General features: G+C 42.0%; 1 long non-coding RNA gene across 1 annotated transcript; it reads right to left on the bottom strand.

The window, feature by feature from the left end:
• Positions 1 to 3,950: 3,950 nt before the first annotated feature.
• On the bottom strand, positions 3,951 to 6,222 carry LOC128349206 (uncharacterized). Its single transcript, XR_008318617.1, has 2 exons — positions 6,149 to 6,222; positions 3,951 to 5,757 (listed from the first exon to the last, which is right to left on the bottom strand). It is a non-coding gene; the product is annotated as an uncharacterized LOC128349206 (long non-coding RNA).
• Between the last annotated feature and the right edge of the window lie 1,082 nt (positions 6,223 to 7,304).

The following is a 7,304-nucleotide window of genomic DNA, read 5'->3' as shown; positions in this document are numbered from 1 at the left end:
GAACCACCATCAAGCTCCGGGAACCACAAGGAAAACAGCTACACCATCAGGGAAGTTTCTTTATACAAGTAAAACATAGCAGGTCAGGTGATACTTCCTGACCCATATAAAGGCTTCTATGCTAGGCTTTCAAAGTGGTCTGAACAATGAGGAGATTCTTTCTTTCTAGTTATGGACTGCCTTGGCCTGGAGTGTCAGATATGTATGTCCCATGGCAGGAAAAGGTCTTACAATTTCCATGTCCAGGGGCCCATTACCAGCAGCCATGTCAATCTTTCTCTGCAGCACTTTGCCATCTGTAAAATATGGATTATGACATCAGATGGCAAAGTGCAGCAGGGAAAGACTGAGTGACCTGCTTAAGCTTGCACAGGAAGCCTGTTGTAAAATCTGATGCTGACATCAGACCTCCTGAGAGTCATGAATTCCAATTTTCCCTCAGTCTAGATTCAGATAATACAAACGTTTCTGTTTTCCAAGGTGAGGAAATCTTATTAAACATAATATCAAACCACAAGCACTGGATGAATATAATTTAGTGGGATGTATTTAGAGTGCATTCACATAGCTAACATCAGTGTGAGTTAAAATGATCCATGATGCAACTTGAACTGAAAGCAAGGAAGTATCATTACCATATTACATTTTGCCAGCTCATCCACAGGGTGAAAGTAGCACGTATAGCAGTGGATAAAGTTACACATTCAGGAAGCTCTATGCAAATAGCTTTCCCAGTCACATTCATATCCAGGGATGAGGTTCTCCCCATAATTTGTGCTAATATACAGCAATCTGCCATCTTCTTTGAGATAGACTCATACCTTATGTGTTTTATAGGTTAGATTTGCTGAAAACTCTCTTTGCTTGGCCAGCCACACATAACATTAACGTCCTATATGGAATGTTACAACACTTCTGCCTGTAATTAGTTGATGGAATTCCATAGTTTTATCTGCCTATAGTACAGGAAACCAAAGTGAGCCCTCAACTCCCTAGTAAAGATTAATCGTTGGTATCCTCACACAGTCAACAACCAATAAATGGATAAAACAAAAGGGAGATGGTATAAAGTCACTGGGGGGGAAAAGTCTTCTGATAGACATTGACATAAGGAACTTGGGAACATAGGAAGCTGCCATATACCAAGTCAGACCATTGGCCCATCTAGCTCATTATTGTCTATACAGAGTAGCAACAGCTTCTCCAAGGTTGCAGTCTGGAATCTCTCTAAGACCTATATTGGAGATGCCATGGAGGGAACTTGGAACCTTCTGGATGCAGGCATGCAGATGCTCTTTCCAGAGCGGCTACATCCCCTAATGAGAATATATTGCAGTGCTCATACATGTAGTTTCCCATTCATATGCAGCCAGGGCAAACCCTGCTTAGCAAAGTCATGCTTGCTTCTACAAGACCAGCTCTCCATACTCACTTTGGAACATAGGAACATAGGAACCTGCCATATACTGAGTCAGACCATTGGTCTATCTATCAGACTGGCAGCAGCTTCTCCAAGGTTGCAGGTCGGAATCTCTCTCAGCCCTATCTTGGAGAAGCCAGGGAGGGAACTTGAAACCCTCTGCTCTTCCCAGAGTGGCTCCATCCCCTGAGGAGAATATCTTACAGTGCTCACACTTCTAGTCTCCCATTCATATGCAACCAGGACAGACCCTGCTTAGCTAAGGCACAAGTCATGCTTGCTACCACAAGACCAGCTTGGAGTACCCTCCAAATTGTCTAGGATATTTGCATATATGAAGCCATTATTGTTATACGAGTGAGAAGTCATTGACTACCAAAATGACCTTCATTTTCATCTCAGAATTATCTACCTACCTACCCTACTACACATACCTGTCCGTGCACATATATACGACAGCCATTTTTTAAAAAAAAATCCATAAATTCCAGACATTATGTAGACATTATGTACTGTTTTCTACATCTTTCAGCCATGTTTCCTTTGGGTTCTGAAAATGTCCATAAATTAAAACACAGTAAAACTAGCTTTATTCCATATACTTACTAAAATATGGGATAGTGGCTAATATGTAAGAAGTAGGTCAGCTTCCTACTTTAATGGTATGGCAGGGTTTTTTTTAAACTGCCTTCATCTCATAAGAAGGAAAGGGTCACTAGCTGCTAAAATGTCTTCATGGGAACATACATGACTCTCCCTTGACTAATGAAACTCAACTCAAGTCTCCCATCTGAGGCTGAGCTAGCTGCATTTTTTTTCCAGTATGCAAAGAAAAGACACAGGAAAGCCATTTCTCTAGTTAGAGCTTCAGACTGCATTTTTTGTACGGTGCCTCCTGATGGGATACAATCTAATAAAACTTCCATTTTCAAGTTGAGATGAAAGCATTACCTATCTGATAAATCTGGCTGTAGACACTAATGCTGCTTGGCTTTGTTTTCATATATTATATGCACAACTAACATTAATTGTCACCTTTTTTCTTAAGTCTTTCCCATACGTTTTTAATCTCTGTGGGCTGTATTGATTTTCTTCTGTGTTGAATCTACCGTCGCCACCAGGACCTCCTTGTAGATAAGGTGTTTTAGTTCTGTGTGTGATATTTCCTGGGAAAACACTTTTTCCCTTAGTATTCCCCACCCCCACTCCTCTTTCAATGTATTAAAAGGAAGATGCTGTTAAGAAAAAAAAGAGGAGAGAGGGAGAAAGAGAATTCAGAGCACAAAGCAAAGACTTTTGATGCCCTTTCTTTTTTAGCAAATCCTTTTATTCGACTGTTGGGAATGAAGCGTTTTTGTTATGGCAAATGCAGACTTGTGTTTTACAGCCAAAGCTGTTTAAAAGGTTACACAGCTGGTCTGCATTGCTGAGCAGTACTGGGAAGAAGGAAGTGGTGCTGCTAACTCCATCACCAGCTCAGTAGTCATGAGCGATCCTCTCTCTTTCATTGGTTTTCTCTTCCCTTCCTCCCTCATTTGTAGCCCAGCAGAGTTGTGAAGAGAAAGTGTTAACACAAAATGTCAAACCGACATATTCTGGGAAGTGAAGGCATGGTTGTCCATGTACAGATGTAGTGACATCTATTGTCCTGACATGATGGATGATGACTGATATTCAACTATAAATAAACAATTACAGACAAAGTGACTTTAGGTATGGAGCAGGAAGGTTTGATTACAGGAATAATGTACATTGAAATATGGTGGGAGCTGCTTTGCAAATACATCATGCTTTATTGGAGAAGCATAAGGATTTACTTGATGCCAATGGATGATAATACAAAATGTGGTACAGCCACACAAGTAAGTCAAAGCACATAAATCAAAGAGCAGCTTTTCCTATATGAGTACTCCTGATGTCCTTTGATATTTTCAAGGGAAGCTCTAGTCAAAATCTACAATGTAAGGGGTCAACTGGAAAGATGGGTGGACAAAGAGAGCCAGTGTGGTGTAGTGGTTAGTGTGTTGGACTAGAACCTAGAGATATTGGTTCAAATTCTCACTCAGCCATGGAGCTCACTGGGTGATCCGAGGCTAGTCACTAACTCAGCCTAGCAAAACAGGAGAAAAAGAACTGTACATTCCACCTCAGACTCCTTGGCAGAAGAGTAGAATTAAAATGTAGTATAACACAAGAAAGGACTTTGTGGTCTGCTAGCCACCAATGTGAAGCAAGCAGGCTCTACCTCTGTGCTTTGATGGGCTGCTGGAGCCCTCACCCTATCGGTTTCCTCCCCACTACCCCATTTAGAAAAGCTTTTGATTATATGTGTATGTGTATATTCTTTGGTACGAAACTGAGAGAGAGCGGGGCAGGGGGTGGGTGGAATTGGCACCAAAGGAAGCGTCCCCTCTAGGCCTAACAACGACTTTGGGGACATGATTTTCCATGGGGCTGTGACGTGGCAGAAAAGCATTACATGCTCTCTCTATACACCCCATTGTTCCAACCCTAATCAAGCATCAATGAATCAATCAATCAATCAATCTTTATTACATTCACAAACCAGCATAAAGTACATTTTAAAAACCTGAGTAGCAACAGATTTTACACTCTAAAACATACTACTATCATAAGATTATTTAAAATATACAATAAGAAATAAAAAGACACTAAAATATATTACTAGCATAAAATGATTTAAAATATAAAATATAGGCATACAACTGCACTAAAAATCTAGCTATGGCTGGAATAAGAGACATAGTAGATCCTGGACTACATTTTACTATAGCATAAAATGATTTAACTACGGCTGCAATAAGAATAATAATGCCTAATCAAGCATTTGACTCCTATTTGACTTTAAAAAAACAATAACAACAACTGCATGTTTAACACAAGTATGCATTTTTGTACCTCATTTTGGTGGGTTTTTTAAAACCCTCCTGTAAAGCATAATGAATGTGGTTCAAGGGATATGTAACACAAACAAAGAAAAGGCATTTCACATTCAAACTGTGAATGTGAGGCTGTTTAATTTTGGTGCACACATGTTTTTATGTTGTGAATGGGTAGGACCTTACGTTTCAGTGATTGTTTGCTGATCATTATTATTATTACTACAGAGAAATGCAGTATAAGATATGTGGTCGCTGCTGTATCAAAGCTAACATCAAGGATGAACAGCAAAAACTTTTGGTCAAATAGTCAGCTGGCAATTGGCATATCCTCTAATCGGATTCTGGGTTCTAAATCCTACAGTAGTTTCTTGTTTAAAGAATCTTAAATGCTGCAATCCTCAAATCAAATACTCCACTGAAGTGGAGAGCTACTGCAAAATAAGTGGTTCAAGAACTGCAACGTTATTGCATTTGAAGGCAAAACACTGGGGTATTAGGAAAAGCAGTCATGATCCTATTGGTCAGAGGCCCTTAAGCCAATCAGAATCCCTTTGCTAAATAAAATAACCTATCAGATTTTAGGAAGAGTAAAACAAGTTATCAACATTGCATACGCTAGTGGTGGATGAAATACTCCGTACTGCTAAAATGCCCATATCCAGTAAAATTAAGGAACTGGAAGAAACGACTACAGCTGTTGTAGTCCAGCCTAACCAGCTCAAAACGCTGCCCTGGGAAGCAGGCTAAATGCAGCATTATCCTTATCCATCCCTACTGAGTAATTTCACAGTTGGTAATAAATATATTATTACTTTAAATTCCATCAACTCTCTGTCCATATCAGTGATTGAGCAACACAGATGTACAAATTAACTTTGCTGCTCATGAGTCATACATAACCAGCGCAGGAATGTGAATATAGAAATTCCCTGCTGTGGAAAGCAAAGCAGCTCTGGAAAGGTTTGGGCAGAAGCAGGGGCGTAGCAAGGTTGGAGTGGGCCCAGAGACAAGATTTTAAAATGGGGCCCCCCCACTCAAAGTCCAGGGCCTCCGCACACCCCAGGCCCCCAAGGATTTAAGTCTGATATTCCAAAATAAGTATGCTGCCTGGAAATACATTTCACTGAATACACACACGCACACGTCACAATATATAGTGATATACATTGAGTACTATACATTTGTTTTACTTTTAATGCCTAGAACACACTAGAAAGATGAATGATTAAAATGGGCCCCTCGCTGCAGATTAGCCAAGGAGACTTTCAACCATGCAGGGTGAGCCTATGTTTGTTTTCTCAGAATTCTGAACAAATTCAGTCAAGTCTGATTCCAGGAGGTTTTTCACAGGAGGCTTTTAAAGCCCTTTAACACACATCTCCTCTGGAATGGAGGTGCTGCATTCACATGTTGGCCAGATTTATCCTGAAGTCCCTGCAGGTTATTGGGGAGCAGTTCACACACAAGAAAAATAAAATAAAATAAAAGCACACACATGCTTCACAGTTCTCACTCAGACCTTCTGGGTTGCAAAACAACTTGAACATAAGTGCATTTATACATGAATGAATAAAATAAATATAATACTGTTTCTTCCAGAAGTTTTTGTAATTTTCTGCCATGAAACAAGCCACTTATAGGACTTTTTAGATAGTTTTTTTTAAGTCAGCAAATTTTCCAAGCTGTTTCAAAATAAATATTCAGAGACTTCTCGGTCCCTCCTCCCCCACCCCCATATCAAAGCCCTATGGCAAGCAGATCCCTATATATCCGGGTGGGGGTGGGGGGTGGGGAAGGTAACCACAAAAAGGAGTTCACACTCTACCTGGCAGCAGGGGGTCTTCTGCTGCAGAGAACAGTGGAGTCCTCTCTGGCTGCCTCCTCCTTCCTGGCTGGCTTGGGCCCTACTGGAGTTCAGGCTTCACAGAGGCCTACACCAGACCTCCGTGGAAGCCCCGCCCACCCGCCGATCAGCTGAGAGGTGGGAGAAAAGGAGCTCTTTGCAGCTTGTCTGCTGCCTGGATTGCCGGCCAGGAGAACAAGCTGGAGAGACAGCGAACAGGGCAAGTGGCTGAGGGGCCTTGGGGCTGGGCAGGGGGCAATGGGAAGTCACGTGAGGTGCCTCTGGGGGGCCCCTCCAGGCAGTGGGGCCCCCAGACAACTGTCTCCCCTTGCCCGATCGTTGTTACGCACCTGGGCAGAAGGTGAAGTGTGCTGCAGTTCTGTTTCTGGACTAGATGACAAACTGTTGTAACAGTCAAAAGAACTATGTAGGAGCTGTGTAGGAGGATAGTTTAACTAGTGGGAAAGAGAAGCAGGAAAAGGAGAGAAAAATAGGTGGCGGCGGGGTGTGGGGGGAGAGAATCTTCCCTGAGCATTTTTTTTAAAAAGGCTGCTTTGGAAAAGGAGCATGTGCCTAGAATGCTGTTGTTTTGATATTGGTTCCTGAGAGGAAGAATATTGGTCCATACATTTCCCAGTGGTGCAAAAGAGCAAGAGAGGGGCGGGTGACTACATGCTGGAGCCAGGAGCATTTAGCAGTTGTACTTCTGCAAGTAAAGTGATTTGGGGCAGGGGAGGAAATGTTTCACAGCATCTCTTTTACCTGCATTGTAAGATGGTTGTAAGAGGTTTAAAACTAGCCCATTCTGAATGTGCCACAGATGATTCAGCTACCCAGTAGAGAGGGAGATCATTTACTCTTCTTACCTTGTAATGATTATGTGTTTTACTTTTCTTTAGGAGAGTCAGAAATTTTATCAGGTGTTAAAACATAATGAGGTCATTCCTTTGATAGTGCTGAGGAGGGCAGGAGGGGGAAAGGCAGACTACCTTCCCCCCAGACAATCTGGCACAGTCCTGGGCTGCGTGGCTCGTGCCCCCACATGACTGATGCTTTTGCAAGCCAAATAGCATTCTGGAGGTCAGGAAAACATGTCCCGGCCTCTAGATATCCCACAATGCACCACGTGATGAGTGTG

Source organism: Hemicordylus capensis, chromosome 3, assembly GCF_027244095.1.
Source record: "Hemicordylus capensis ecotype Gifberg chromosome 3, rHemCap1.1.pri, whole genome shotgun sequence".
Lineage (NCBI taxonomy): Eukaryota > Metazoa > Chordata > Lepidosauria > Squamata > Cordylidae > Hemicordylus > Hemicordylus capensis.
This window is presented reverse-complemented; position numbering and strand designations above follow the sequence as displayed.